Source organism: Odocoileus virginianus, unplaced genomic scaffold, assembly GCF_023699985.2.
Source record: "Odocoileus virginianus isolate 20LAN1187 ecotype Illinois unplaced genomic scaffold, Ovbor_1.2 Unplaced_Contig_20, whole genome shotgun sequence".
NCBI lineage: Eukaryota > Metazoa > Chordata > Mammalia > Artiodactyla > Cervidae > Odocoileus > Odocoileus virginianus.
Genome location: NW_027224337.1, coordinates 644,527 through 661,187, shown reverse-complemented (window position 1 = coordinate 661,187; position 16,661 = coordinate 644,527). Strand labels below are relative to the sequence as shown.

Sequence of the window (16,661 nt, the reverse complement as noted above, 5' to 3'; positions counted from 1 at the left end):
TTATCCAATACCCTATTTTCAGGTTACTTCAGCAGTACTGAGTCAGGAATGGAAAAGAACACAGATCTGAACTGAAGAAGTAAGTCTCTCCTTTCTTCTGGTTTTCATCTTGGAATAGTTGCCTCTCAGCACTATTCACCCACACCCACTTACAGATGTGAAAATACAGTCTGGTTTCACTGGTAGTGGAACCTTGAATATTTCCCAAGTACCTGGGGTAGCTATAACTATAGAGCGAAGGGACTCTGCCCTCTGAGAGCTTCTCCATAGCTGCTCCCTTTGGACAAAAAGGCCATTTTGGAACAGGAAGGCAGGAAGATAGGAGAAGTGATGGTTTTCTTTCTCTGTAAAAGAGAGGACGTCTGGGAATTGGAATCCAAACTTCCATTGATATGTGCTCTGTAGATAGTTTCCAGGCTATGAGTCTTACATTCATCCTTACATGTTCATACCGTTTTGCATATACACTCCTGGCACTTTTCATAGATTCTATAAACTCACTCAGAAGTTCTCATGGAATTCCTTAAACATGCTTAATATACAGGGACTTCCAAAATCATGCTATTGAATGGATTGATGTAAATTTATCATGACTGTTACCATGGCATAATAATGATAAAAATGCAAAGAAAAATTAAGAAAATATTATCAAGAAAACACAAAGTATTTTTCAGAGAGAAAATACAACAATAATCTTTGGTGCATAAAATATACTTAAATGGGATTTGTATACAACTGGTTATTAGGAAGCATGATTTGTTTCTTTATTTTTATTTTAATTTTTAACCTCACCTATATTATTCATGTTTTTCAAATTATGGGAGCAAGCATCATCCATTCTTTTTTTTTTTTTTTCTTCCATTTATTTTATTTGTTGGAGGCTAATTACTTTACAACATTGCAGTGGTTTTTGTCATACATTGAAATGAATTAGCCATGGATTTACATGTATTCCCCATCCCGGTCCCCCCTCCCACCTCCCTCTCCACCCCATCCCTCTGGGTCTTCCCAGTGCACCAGGCCTGAGCACTTGTCTCATGCATCCAACCTGGGCTGGTGATCTGTTTCACCCTAGATATACATGTTTCGATGCTGTTCTCTTGAAACATCCCACCCCCGCGTTCTCCCACAGAGTCCAAAAGTCTGTTCTATACATCTGAGTCTCTTTTTCTTTTTTTTGCATATAAGGTTATCGTTACCATCTTTCTAAATTCCATATATATGTGTTAGTATACTGTAATGGTCTTTATCTTTCTGGCTTACTTCGCTCTGTATAATGGGTTCCAGTTTCACCCATCTCATTAGAACTGATTCAAATGAATTCTTTTTGATGGCTGAGTAATATTCCATGGTGTATATGTACCACAGCTTCCTCATCCATTCGTCTGCTGATGGGCATCTGGGTTGCTTCCATGACCTGGCTATTATAAACAGTGCTGCGATGAACATTGGGGTGCACGTGTCTCTTTCGGATCTGGTTTCCTCAGTGTGTATGCCTAGAAGTGGTATTGCTGGGTCATATGGCAGATCTATTTCCAGCTTTTTAAGAAATCTCCACACTGTTTTCCATAGAGGCTGTACTAATTTGCATTCCCACCAACAGTGTAAGAGGGTTCCCTTTTCTCCACACCCTCTCCAGCATTTATTGCTTGTAGACTTTTGGATAGCAGCCATCCTGACTGGTGTATAATGGTACCTCATCCATTCTTAAGATACTTCTTTTGTTTTATTTTTATATCACTGTCTTCTGTATATCTCAACATCCTATTTCTTTTCCCTTCTGATAAGTAAAATTTCTATTTTACTTAAAGTATGTCTTATTAATTAATCTCCAGTATGTTTATTTAGGGCTTCCCAGGTGGCTCAATGGGGTATCTTCTCTCCAATGCTCCTGCGCCATGCAGCTGCCTGTGAAAGTGCTGCACTCAATATGCCAGCAAATTTGGAAAGCTCAGCAGTGGCCACAAGACTGGAAAAGGTCAGTTTTCATTCCAATCCCAAAGAAAGGCAATGCCAAAGAATGCTCCAACTACTGCACAATTGCACTCATCTCACACACTAGTAAAGTAATGCTCAAAATTCTCCAAGCCAGGCTTCAGCAATACGTGAATGGTGAACTTCCAGATGTTCAAGTTGGTTTCAGAAAGGCAGAGGAACCAGAGATCAAATTGCCATCATCCACTGGATCATCAAAAAAGCAAGAGAGTTCCAAAAATACATCTATTTCTGCTTTATTGACTATGCCAATGCCTTTGACTGTGTGGGTCACAATAAACTGTGAGAAATTCTGAAAGAGATGGGAATACCACCTGACCTGCCTCTTGAGAAATTTGTATGCAGATCAGGAAGCAACAGTTAAAACTGGACATAGAACAATAGACTGGTTCCAAATAGGGAAAGGAGTACCCTATTGTCAAGACTGTATATTGTAACCCTGCTTATTTAACTTATATGCAGAGTACATCATGAGAAACACTGGGCTGGAAGAAGCACAGGCTGGAATCAAGATTGTTGGGAGAAACATCAATAACCTCAGATATGCAGATGACACCACCCTTATGGCAGAAAGTGAAGAAGAACTAAAGAGCCTCTTGATGAAAGTGAAAGAGGAGAGTGAAAAGGTTGGCTTAAAGCTCAATGTTCAGAAAACAAAGATCATGGCATCCTGTCTCATCACTTCATGGCAAATAGATGGGGAAACAGTGGGAACAGTGGCTGACTTTATTTTTCTGGGCTCCGAAATCACTGCAGATGGTGACTGAAGACATGAAATTAAAAGACGCTCACTCCTTGGAAGGAAAGTTATGACCAATCTAGATAGCATATTAAAAAGCAGAGACATTACTATGCCAACAAAGGTCCGTCTGGTCAAGGCTGTGGTTTTTCCAGTAGTCATGTATGGATGTGAGAGTTGGACTGTGAAGAAAGCTGAGCACTGAAGAATTGATGCTTTTGAACTGTGGTGTTGGATAAGACTCTTGAGAGTCCCTTGGACTGCAAGGAGATCCAACCAGTCCATCCTAAAGGAGATCAGTCCTGGGTGTTCATTGGAAGGACTGATGCTGAAGCTGAAACTCCAGTACTTTGGCCACCTGATGTGAAGAGCTGACTCATTTGAAAAGACCTGATGCTGGGAAAGATTGAGGGCAGGAGGAGAAGGGGACAACAGAGGATGAGATGGTTGGATGGCATCACCGACTCAATGGACATGAGTTTGGGTAAACTCCAGGAGTTGGTGATGGACAGGGAGGCCTGGCGTGCTGCGGTTCATGGGGTCACAAAGAGTCGGACACGACTGAGTGACTGAACTGAACTGAGGTGGCTCAGTGGTAAGGAATCTGCCTGCCAATGCAGGAGACTCAGGAGATGCAGGTTTGATCCCTGGGTTGGGAAGATCCCCTGGAGGAGGAAATGGTAACCCACTCCAGTATTCTTGCCTGGAAATTCCCTGGACAGAAGAGCACTCCATGGGGTCACAAAGAGTCAGGCACCACTGAGCATGCAAACACATACACCTTACTTCATGTATCAAAAAAAAACATAAGTGCTGGAATTTTTTTTTTTAGTTATGGCTTATAAACATACTTTAAAATTTTTTTAATGGACCTAAAGTTGATTTGCAATAATATTTAAGTTTTAGGTGACCCACTTAGTGATTCACAATTCTTAAATGTTATACCCTGTTTTAGTTTGTTATCTATATCTATGGGTCTGTTGCTATTTTGTTATATTCACTAGTTTTACTTTTTAGGTTTCATATACACATGATATCAGATGATATTTGTCTTGCTCTATCTCAGTTATTTTTCTATGCATAATACCCTACCAAGTCCATTCAATTTTGTTGCTGTCTATCTATCTATATATCACATCTTCTTTATCCATTCACCTGTTTTTGATTGGTCTAACAATAAAATATAAATTGATCTTGTTATTTATATCAACAAAGTAGAGGGAAAATATATAACTATCTTAATTAAATCAAAAAAACATTTAACAAAATTCAATATCCTTTCATAATGTGTATGCTGTGTGTGCACCCTTTGCAGCTAACATTGTACTGGACTTCCTAAGCAGTGCAATAAATGAGAGGAAAAAAGCATATAGCTTGGGGATAATGAAGCAAAATTGTCTTATTTAAAGAAGACCATATCAAGTATGTGGACAGTCTTTCAAATTCACTTTTTAAAACTGCAAAAATCTCAGAATACAAGATCAACAAATAAAAATCAGTATTTTTATGTACTAGAAGCAAACCATTGGAAAATGAACTTGAAAAATTGAAAATAGTATTACAGTATAATACTTAGGAAAACTTTTAAAAAATATATGTGAGATCTGCACATGGGACTAAAAATATTGCTGTGATAAATTGAGAAAATGTAAACAAGTATGAATTCATGAGTTCTAAGTAGCTTCATTGTGTCCAACTCTTTGCAACCCTATGGACTGTAGCTCACCAGGTCCTCTGTCCATGGGATTCTCCAGGCAAGAATACTGGAGTGGGTTGCCATGCCTGCCCCAGGGATCAAACCCCCGTCTGTTATGTCTCCGGTGTTGACAGGCAGGTTCTTTAGCACTATTGCCACCTGGAAACCCTTAAAAAAATGTAAATATATGATATTTACATGAGTTTGAAGGTGCAATATTTTCAGGACATTAATGTTCATCAAACTTATCTGTAGATTCAATGTAATCCTAAATAAAAATCATAGCAGGCTTTTTGTAGAAATTGCAAAGTTTTTTCTAAAATTTGTATATATAAAAAAAGGACATAAAAGAGTGAGGACAATTTTAACAAGGAACAACTTCGGAGCACTCACTTTATCTCATTTCATTACATAAAATGTGGTAAAGTAATCAAGATGTTATGTTTTCCGTGTAAGTATACATAGACTGGAATAATTGAAACGAATGGAGGGTCCAGAAATAGACCTATACATTAATGAATACTGCCTTTTGACTAAGGGCCTAAGGTAATTCAATGGGAGAAATTATAGTCTTTTCAGCAAACGCTGCTGGAACGATGTATTTCTGTTTGAAAAAAAAAAAAGCAGCAGTTATTATCCAATACCATATACAAACCTTAGGCTATAGACTTACACCTAAAATCTTAAAGTAAAAATTATTAGAAACTGTTGGAGAAGTCTTTATAAACTTGAGATAGGTCACGTGTGCGTGCTCGGTCAAGTCTGACTCTTTGCGACTCTGTGGACTGGAGCCTGCCGGGTTCCTCTGTCCATGGAATTTCCCAGGCGAGAATACTGGAGCGGTTGTTCTTTCCTTCTCCAGGAAATCTTCTGACCCAGGGATCTTGCATCTCCTGCACTGACGGATGGATTCTTTACCACTGAGTCACCTGGGAAACCCCAAGACTGGTCCTATTTCTTAATTAGCACAAAAGGTGCATCAAAAGACAATGCTGCTGCTGCTGCTAAGTCGCTTCAGTCGTGTCCGACTCTGTGCGACCCCATAGACGGCAGCCCACCAGGCTCCCCCATCCCTGGGATTCTCCAGGCAAGAACACTGGAGTGGGTTGCCATGTCCTTCTCCAATGCATGAAAGTGAAAAGTGAAAGTGAAGCTGCTTAGTCGGGTCTGACTCTGAGAGGACCCCGTGGACTGCAGCCTACCAGGCTCCTCCGTCCATGGGATCTTCAGGCAAGAGTACTGGAGTGGGTTGCCATTGCCTTCTCCTAAAGATTTAATAATGATGTCATATTCATCAAAATTTAAAACAACACCTCTTTAAAAAATAAAACATGGGAAAATGAGAAAGCAAGCAAACCATAGGTTGTGAGAAATTTTCATGATGGATATTTCTACAAAGTATTCTTTTCTAGAATTTATAATGCTATTATTTATGTATAAAATAAATAACCCAATTTAAAAATAAAAGACTTCAATAGACTGTTTTCAAAACAAGCCATTTAAACAGCCAACTAGAACAACACAAGAACTAGATTTTTGAGCAAACTTCAGGAGATGGTGAAGGACAGGGAAGCCTCCCGTGCTGCAGTCCATGGGGTCTCAAAGAGTCAGACAGGCCGGGGCTACTGAACAACAGAGAGATGCCACTGCACAGCTACCTGGATGGTTGAATTTTAAAGAGACTGACAACACCAAGTGTTGGCATGGATGTGGAGGAAGTAAGAACTGGTTTCTCACTGTTGATGGGAAAGTAGAACGGAACAAAGATATTCAAAGCAGTTTGGCGATCTGCTAGAAATTTAATCATACCCTTACTATACAGTCTTGCAATCTACTTGTAACACCAAGGAGACATAAAACAAATATCCACACAAAGTCTTGACTTACATGTTTATAACAATTTCATTCATAATAGGTAAAATCTTATATTTCAGTTAGATGATATTATATCTATGGTTATAAGACCTTCACCTTGGTATCCAGTTATACAATTTTAAACCATGACAGTTTTTAATATTGAAATCTTTGAATGAATGAGTTTTGTGGGAGATCTTCTAGTAATAATGAAAAAGGTTATCTATAGTAGGAACCAAGTAGTACCTTGACAGATTGCTTTCTACTTTTGAGAATGCATTTTCACCAATAAAATACTGATGTATGCTTATACTTATTGCTTCTTATGTAAGTGCATGGTTGTTTTTAAAATATTTGCTCCTAGTACTAAAGAGGAGCAGAGAAATCAAATAGTGATTTTTTCTTTTTCATTATGAGAGGAAGAAGAAAAAGAAATCGATAGATGTTTACAGGATGAAAGTTTAAGTAGGTCAAGAGATGTATTCTGATGCTTTCAGTGGTGATTGAAAGAACCAGACTTTGGGGATAGTGCTAACTTTGTGAGATTTTCCTTCCATGGTGAAAATGATATAACACAATTACATGTTGTCACTGAGGCACAACTCTTATATGTATAAAGGATCTCCTAAACAAATTATTCAGTATTTTCAAGTAATAGAGTAACATGAAACACAATGAGACCAACTCATTTGTTCCCAGGAAATTAATTTGTGTGTGTGTATTGTTGTGCAAAGCTTACAACTCAGACCTTCTAACTCTGTCTGGTGCTTTCCTATGTTGCCCAGCACCTTAATGCCCATAGAAACGCATGATTCCATTCTTCAGCCTCTTCATTTGAGAAGAATATATTTCTGGAATTATTATTTATATTATTCCTAGTCCAACTTTGAACTCCCAAAAGCAATACTAATGTTTGATTAATTTTTTTTGTCTTAAGAGTTAACAGAATTCCCAGGACATAAATGTACTTGGAAACTATAAAATTAATAAGAACTAATTTCCATATAATTTGTTATATCTGTAAGTATTATTACTGAATCATATATTATATTGCTTAACAGTTCTTTAACTCATTCACATACCTGTGTTTGCATATCATTCACATAGCTGTCTTTGCATATCTTTTGTTTTTTTTTTTTTCATTTATTTTTATTAGTTGGAGGCTAATTACATCATTACAGTAGTTTTTGTCATACATTGAAATGAATTAGCCATGGATTTACATGTATTCCCCATCCCAGTCCCCCCTCCCACCTCCCTCTCCACCCGATCCCTCTGGGTCTTCCCAGTCCACCAGGCCCGAGCACTTGTCTCATGTACCCAACCTGGGCTGGTGATCTGTTTCACCCTAGATAATATACATATTTCAATGCTGTTCTCTTGAAACATCCCACCCTCGCCTTCTCCCAGAGTCCACAAGTCTGTTCTATACATCTGAGTCTCTTTTTCTGTTTTGCATATAGGGTTATCGTTACCATCTTTCTAAAGTCCATATATATGTGTTAGTATACTGTAATGGTCTTTATCTTTCTGGCTTACTTCGCTCTGTATAATGGTTTGCATATCTTTTGGATTCAAAAGATACATGTCCAAAGTACAGACATTTGGGGGAAAAAATTTAGTAGTCTCTTAAATCTGCTAAACTTTATGATAATTGTTACACACAAGAGCATTCCGAAAAAAACAAACTGTGCCCTCTTGCAATGCACACACACACTGCTGGAGAAGAGAAGAGGAGAGACAATAAGACGGTGAGAAGGAAGCTTGTGATATGGTTGGCGATTGATAGGAAAAACCCATTTACATACCAGTTAGAGTAGGAAGTGGCAACCTACTCCAGTATTCTTGCCAGGATAATTCCATGGACAGAAAAGCCTGTGGGCTACAGTCTATGGAGTCGGAAAGAGTTGGACATGACTGAAGTGACTGAATAAGCACACAGAGACCAATAGCAACCTTGCACTATTCAGGGCTATAGTTTCAGCTCCTATATCTTTGTCTCTAATATGTTATATTTAGTGGAAATAAGAATAAAAACACATTACAAATTATATAATATAGCCTACAGAGCATCCACAATTGTTTACACAAGAATATGAAATATATGGCATATTTAAAGTTGTTTTTTCAGGACTTCCCTGGTGGCTCAGATGGTAAAGAATCTGCCTGCAATGCTAGAGACCTGGGTTCAATCCCTGGGTCAGGAAGGTCCCCTGGAGGAGGGAATGGCTATCCACTCCAGCATTTTTGCCTGGAGAGTCCCATGGACAGAGGAGCTTGGCAGGCTATAGTCCATGAAGCTGCAAAGAGTGGGACATGACTGCAAAGAGTGGGACAAATGAGTGACTAACACTTTCACTTTCATTCAGGAACATAAATCTCTCCCTTTAGAATCTGCTTAAGGACGTTTACTATTTTGCACATTCGGATAAAAAGTGTGGGTAAAGGGGAGAAATGATCATGAAGATTCATTTTCGAAGAGTGGGAGAAAGAGAAACTATAAGAAACTAAAGCTTTATTAAAGGGAAAAACAAAGACAATTTGTACAGTTTGAGATTAAAATTCATAGATACAAATTTCAATCCACTCATTCACTATTGACTCAAAGCCATCCTATTTTAGGAATGCAGAGATCCACTTATCCTAGTTACCAACCTTTCTTCAGTAGCCTCTGGATTCCTTGCTTGATCTCCTGAGTTCGCACCCCATAGACAATGGGGTTGAGGGCTGGAGGGATGACATGGTGGAGGATATTGAGCAAGACGGGCACGTCAGAGGACACTTCCTTTTCTACCACAAGAGTGAAGACAAAAACCAGAAGGACAGTGCTGAAGAAGAGGATCAGGATGACGTGGGAGCCACATGTGCTTAGGGCCTTGGCCACAGCTCCCTCTGACTTGAGTCTCAGAACAGCCCTTAGTATGAGGGTGTAGGAAAGGAAGATGAGGATGAGGTCAAATCCCAGCAGGGTCCATCCACAAGCAAATTGGTAGAGATGATTGATAATAATATCAGGAGAGTCTGGAGACAGACATATTGGCACAGAGGCAGTTCTCAATGACATTTTCCCGACAATAATGCAGACGTCCTGAAAGAATGGGGGTAGGTACTGTCAAAAAGATGCTTCTGGCCAAAATGAAAATGACTGCTTTGACTACAAATTGGTCAGTAATGATGGACAGGTATTGTAGAGAATGGCAAATGGCCATATAGCGGTCATAGGCCATGACCATGAACGTGCAGGACTCCATGGCAAAGATACGATGCATAGTGAACATCTGAAGGAAGCAGGCAAAGAAGCTGATGGACCTGAGGTCAAACCAGAAGATGGCCAGCACCTTGGGGATGACGGTGAGGCAGAGCACCATGTCCAGCAGGGAGAGCAGGCTGAGCAGGTAGTACATGGGCTCGTGCAGAGAGGCCTCCAGCCGGATGGTGATCAGGAGGGTGGCGTTGGCCCCCATGGCCAGGAGGAAGAGGAGACTGAGGGGCAGGGACAGCCAGCGCTGCCAGCTGGGGGACCTGACAAAGCAGTTCAGAAGTCTGAAATCTCAGTGGAGATGCTGCCATTTTGGTGTGCTGTCATATTTTGTCAAATATTCCTGCACCTTCCTTTTAGTGATCTGTAAAATTGGGATAAAAATTAGCTATTGATTCAAGATACATAGAGATAGAACAAATTGCTTTACTTAAGTGACTTATGCATCCTGGCAGATTATCTATCACTAAGTGAATTTTTGTGTATATCTTATGTACCCAGTATGATATTCATATTACTTTAAGCAATTCAGAAGGCTGAGGTGCTGTGATTTCTTTGCAGTGTTTGATTTGTTCAAGGTTTATTTATAATATTTTAATAGAGTATATATTTGCTTTATAATATTTATTAGTTTCTTCTGTACAATAAAATGAGTCAGCTGTGTGTACACATATATCTCCTCCCTCTTGAATCTCCTTCCCCCTCACCACCGCTACTGCCGTCTTACCTAAGTCCTCACAGAGCACTGAGCTGAGCTTCCTGGACTATACTGCAGGTTCCCACTAGCTATCTCTTTTACACATGGTAGAGTATATATGTCAACCCCAATCTCCCAATTCATCCACCCACAGCACTCTTGCATCAGCATGTCTGTTCTCTCTGACTAGATCTTTATTCATGCCATGCAAATAGGTTCAACTCTACTGTTTCACCAAGTTTCACATATATGTATTAATATATGATATTTGTGTTTCTCTTTCTGACTCACTTCATTCTGTATTTTTAATAGAGCTGTTAAATCTTTATAGAAACTAAGAGGAGAAAATTATTTAGGAAGCTTCTTTATAACAGGTGAGTCTCTAAATTCATACTCATGTTTCTTTACTATTTAAAAATGATTACATGGACTACAATATCTACAATTTAACTTGAACAATACATGCTAATAAGCAGCAGAACCTGGCACAACTGAGGGACTCAGATAAATGTCTATAGACCACTAGCTACCATAATTTGACCTTTCAGCTGTATTTATTATGCTTTAATTAGAGACTTTAAAAATTATGCACTGAAAATAATGTTTGTGAATTTGCATGTGTCTAAAAAGTCATTTTGATTTGGATTATTTGTAAAAATTGCTTTTTGTTTACTCTACTTAGGTTTTTATATTAGTAGGATTCCTAAATTCTGGAAGAAACAACTTTAAAAGGAGAATGAGAAATTCCACTCAGCTCTGCTGGACTAATACCTAACAGTAGACAGGAGGAAACTTGATTCTTCTGATTGCATTAGTGTGAGGTTGATGAGATCTACCTTTAAAATCCTTCCATCTCCTTTCTGTTTCCCTTTTTCATCTTCAGTGCAATAATCTAGGGACATACACATTCCCTCTTTCCTCCAGGCTAGTTCAATGCTGCCACTGTTGTCTCATCATTTAAAGTTTCTCCTTGGCATGCTGTTAGATACTAGGGTCACCAAATTGAGTTAGACACCGTCTCTATTCTGAAGTAGGGAAAACTAAAACCATTCTGGGACAACAGTAATACTAATAAGTGCTATGAGCAATGACAGGGTCTTGCATCAACTATTATGAGAGAGTAGGGGAGGGCTGCTTGGAGAAGGGATATAGGCTACCCACTCCAGTATTCTTGGGCTTCCCTGGTGGCTCAGATGGTAAAGAATCCGCCTGCAATGCAGGAGACCTGGGTTCGATCCCTGGGTTGGGAAGATCTCCTGGAGGAGGGCATGGCAACCCACTCCAGTGCTCTTGCCTGGAGAATCCCCATGGACAGAGGAGCCTGGCAGGCTACAGTCCATGGGGTTGCAAGGAGTTGGACACGACTGTGCAACTGAGCACAGCACAGCACAGGGGAGTGCTGACTACCAGACATGGGGAATGGGCTGGAGAAACAGAATTGTGAGTAAAGTGATGTGGTGCCCTCATGGCACTAATGATAAAGATCCTGCCTGCCAATGGAGGAGATATAAGTGACATGGGTTTGATCCCTGGGTTGGGAAGATCCCCTGGAGGAGGGCACAGACAGAGGAGCACAGTGGACCACAGTCCATGGCATCTCCAAGAATTGGATAAAACAGAAACAGTTCAGCACCCATCCTCATTTACATTACAGATGAAGAATTCTAAGGTTCTCCTCCACCTGAATTGTGACAGAGAATCAAAAGAAGTTTGTAACTTGGCAAAATGTATAGGTCAGGACTTTCTGGTGGCCTTCAAATCATGCAGTCCATTGTAGTCAAATCTGTCTTCAAAAACAGAGTCTCATGTAAGGAGTTATCATGTGGGTTTACAAACTTCTTTCCAGGAGTTTTTAAAATTCTCTCTTGATTTCTCACTAGGCTTACTAACATAATATAAATTTTCATACTGTTTACCTGCTGAAGTCTTGTCACTTGCTGAGAATGGAGCTCCAATATCTAGGACTTCATCTCATTTTATCTTTCACCCTCTTGTGAAATATGTTTTATTATCATCACATTACAAACAAGGGAGATGGTTCTCAAAATCTTAACCATCTACCCAGTATTAGGCTAATCCTCTTCCTATCTAATCCTAATGAAGTGTGTTAGATTCAAACAACTTCCAGTTTCTCTCTGACCCTAAAAAACAGTTCTATGATAATGTACTTAGCTCATCAATACTATAAAAGAGTAATCAAAAACCATCAATGATACAATTAGTAGTTCTGAAAACAGAACTGATAGACGAGAAATAGCTTTGGGATAGGGGGCAAAGTGGCAAGGAAAAGGAAGCTTTAATCAAACTGTGAACCCATAACTAAACAGTATTTTCATATCAATAGAAACAAACTTTTGATTCTGTAGTGTTTCAAGTTGTGTTCTTGTTTCCAGTTATGAATTCTAATCTCCAAATGCAGTTTCAGTCCTCCACAGCTCCCAAACTCTCCTCACCAGAGACTCCCTGTTAGTGACCAGGGTTGACTCTCAGAGGAAGGAGGAGGGCTGTCCATTCCCAGTCTCCTCTCTTCACTCCTCGTGGTTCTCTGCTTCCCCAGACAAAGGGTCCTGTCTAGCTGTGACATGCCAGGCATGGCCTTTCCATCTGCTACGTAGATGAGATTAAATGATCTTCCAATTTTTTTTCCTCTTGTTAATAACAGAATATATTAGTAGTGATATTGACAATTTGGGGATGAATTGTACACATATCATGTCATATAATGTTAACCATACTCTGGAGAAAGTGGGTCAAGTTGACTATCTTAATAATTTACGTCTTCAAATGGAAAAATTGTTTCAGTGAAATTATATGTCTTTTCCTCAGTTTAACCGCTAGGGTTTGGATGTGAAAGAAACAAACGTCAGGCCCAAAGCCATTGAATATCTGTATACAGCTGTGTCCTGTGTCATCTCAGCGAGGTAGAAATGCACATCTTATTTGCCATGTTATTTTATATATTTGAGTGTTAAGGTTGTTAGGGTTCACCTAACTCCACAGAACTCAGACAGACCTTTAAGACATCTTGAAGTGCAGTTACAGACATTATTGATGATAGCCAGTGGCAGATACTTTGATCTTTGGGCATCATTTTCTGGTTTTGGCAGCTGTAGTTTTTAGATATTATTTAGATTGAACTGACATCTGAGGAGCTACTTTCTGACACCCTCTGACCCTCAACTGTGATCTCTGTTCTCACCTTAAATTATATAGAATAAGTTTAATTCCTACTCCATGATTCCAGGACTTTTGCATGAATACTTTGTGCCCAGTGTCCGTACTCCTTGTTGAAATGTTTGAAATTCTCATAAGTGGGGTCCAGATGATGTACTTTGAAGCTCCCCACCACCCATCTCCTGTGGACAAACTTTACCTCCTTTGCATCTCTGTCATCACCAAGCAAAAAAATCATAGAAAAGAAGGGCAAAGGAGAGAATAAGGTTCCAGAGCAGAGCTTTCACTTGCACTTACTCACCTGACACAGGAGGCACTATCAGCTACTGGTTTTCAGACTACTTCAGCAGCACTATCCCAGGAATGAAAACAAACACAGACCCCTGATGAAGAGATAAGTCTTTCCTGTCTTCTGGTTAATGCTGGTCTATCTTTCTTCACTCAGACTCACAGATGACGTTAAGCATGGGTTCTGGTTCCACTGATACTGAAGCCTTGGAGCATTCCCAAGTACCTGGGGTAGGTATACCTGTGGAGTGTTAGGGACTCTGCCCTCTGGGAACTCCTCCATTCTGCTCCCTTTGGCCCTTAAGGCCATTCTGGGAAAGGAAGGCAGGCAGATGAGAGAAGAAATTATTTTCTTTCTCTGTAAAAGAAAGGATGTCTGGGAATCCAGTCCTACACTGCCATGTCTCTACTAGCAGTTAGTCAGTCTCCTAAATATGACTGTCTTACATACATCTTTACATGTCTATTTGTGTTTGTATATACACTTTTGATGTCTTCTATCGATCCTTTAAACTCACTCAGAAACTCCCATGGAATTCCTGAACATGCTTAACAGATAGTGACATCCAAAATTGTGTTATTGAATGTAATGATGTTAATATATTATCACTTTTATCACAGCATAATAATGATAAAAGTGCAAGAGGAAGTGAAAAAATATTATTGAGAAAACACAAAGTATTTTTCAGAGAGAAAAGCAACAGTCATTTTTGCTGCTTCAAATTTTTTTAAATGGGATTTATATGCTAGGAAAGATAATATGTTCCTTTATTTTTTATTCATTTTAAACCTCATATGAATTATTCATACTTTTCAAGTTATGGGAACAAGCATCATCCATTTTTTTCAGGTCCTTCTTTTGTTTCAATTTTATTTTGCTTTTTTTTTTTCGTATCTCAGCATTCTTCCTAGTTCTCCTCCCTTCCAAAAAGTGAAATCTTTAGTGTATTTAATATATGTGCTACTAATTACTTTCCAGTATGCTTATTTAGCTATATATTTGTGTAAGGAATACAGTTGGATATTGAATTTTCATAAATGTCATTGTGTTATAAATATGATATTAGTTTTAATTTTCCTCACTCTAAATCTTAAAAATATGTCATATGTGGCTTTGGGTGAATTGACTTTATTATTTTTGAGTGGGGCTCATTTTCCATTGTGCCCATTATCCCCTTTGGCTCACACCCATATGATCTGTAATAATTATTCAAATCAGTTGCTTCGTCATGTCCGACATTTTGCAACCCCTTGGACTGCAACATGCCAGGCTTCCCTGTCCATCACCAACTCCTGGAGCTTACTCAAACTCATGGCCTTGGAGTTGGTGATGCCATCCAACCATCTCATCCACTGTTGTCCCCTTCTCCTCTGCTTTCAATATTTCCCAGCATCTGGGTCTTTTCAAATGAGTCAGTTCCTCACATCAGGTGACCAAAGTATTGGAAATTCAGTTTCAGCATCAGTCCTTCCAATGAATATTCAGGAATGATTTCCTTTAGGATTGACTGGTTTGATCTCCTTGCAGTCCAAGGGACTCTCAAGAGTCTTCTGCCAACACCACAGTTCAAAAGCATCAATTCTTCAGCGCTCAGCTTTCTTTATAGTCCAACTCTCACATCCATACATGACTACTGGAAAAATCAAAGCTTTGACTAGATGGACTTTGTCAGCAAAGTAATGTCTTGCTTTTTAATATGCTGTCTAGATTGGTCATAGCTTTTCTTCCAAGGAGCAAGCATCTTTTAATTTCATGGGTGCAGTCACCATCTGCAGTGATTTTGGAGTCCCCCAAAATAAAGTATCTCATGATTTCCATTGCTTCCCCATCTATTTGCCATGAAGTGTTGGGACCAGATGCCATGATCTTAGTTTTTTGAATGTTGAGTTTTAAGCCAGCTTTTCACTCTCCTCTTTCACTTTCATCAAGAGGCTCTTTAGTTAGTTCCTCTTCACTTTCTGCCATAAGGATGGTGTCATCTGTGTATCTGAGGTTATTGATATTTCTCCTAGCAATCTTGATTTCAGCTTGTGCTTCATCCAGCCTGGCATTTCTCATGATGTACTCTGCACATAAGGTAAACAAACAGGGTAACAATATACAGCCTTGATGTACTCCTTTCCCATATTGGAACCAGTCCATTATTCCATGTTCGGTTCTAACTGTTGCTTGACCTGCATACATATTTCTCAGGAGGCAGGTAAGGTGGTCTGGTAATCCCACTTCTTGAAGAATTTTCCAGTTTGTTTGTATATTTTTGAGATTAATCCTTTGTCTGTTGCTTCGTTTGTTGATATCCACACAGTCAAAGGATTTAGTGTAGTCAATGAAGGAGAAGTAGATGTTTTTCTGGAATTCCCTAGGTTTTTCTATGAACCAATGGATGTTGGCAATTTAATCTCTGGTTTTCTGCCTTTTCTAAACCCACCTTGAACACCTGGAAGTTCTTGGTTCATGTACTGTTGAAGCCTCAGTTCAGTTCAGTTCAGTCACTCAGTCGTGTCAGACTCTTTGCCACCCATGAATCCCAGCACGCCAGGCCTCCCTGTCCATCACCAACTCCCAGAGTTTACTCATACTCATGCCCATCTAGTCGATGATGCCATCCAGCCATTTCATCCTCTGTCGTCCCCTTCTCCTCCTGCTCCCAATCCCTCCCAGCATCAGGGTCTTTTCCAATGAGTCAACTCTTCACATGAGGTGGCCAAAGTACTGGAGTTTCAGCTTCAGCATCAGTCCTTCCAATGAACAACCAGGACTGATCTCCTTTAGGATGGACTGGTCGGATCTCCTTGCAATCAAAGGGACTCTCAAGAGTCTTCTCCAACACCACAGTTCAAAAGCATCAATTTTTCAGCACTCAGCTTTCTTCACAGTCCAACTCTCACATCCATACATGACCACTGGAAAAACCATAGCCTTGACCAGACAGACCTTTGTTGGCAAAGTAATGTCTCT

The 16,661-nt window shown here is 39.5% G+C and overlaps 1 pseudogene; it reads right to left on the bottom strand.

Annotated features, from left to right (window-relative positions):
- Nucleotides 1–8,931: 8,931 nt before the first annotated feature.
- On the bottom strand, nucleotides 8,932–9,870 carry LOC110148580 (olfactory receptor 56A3-like; annotated as a pseudogene).
- Between the last annotated feature and the right edge of the window lie 6,791 nt (nucleotides 9,871–16,661).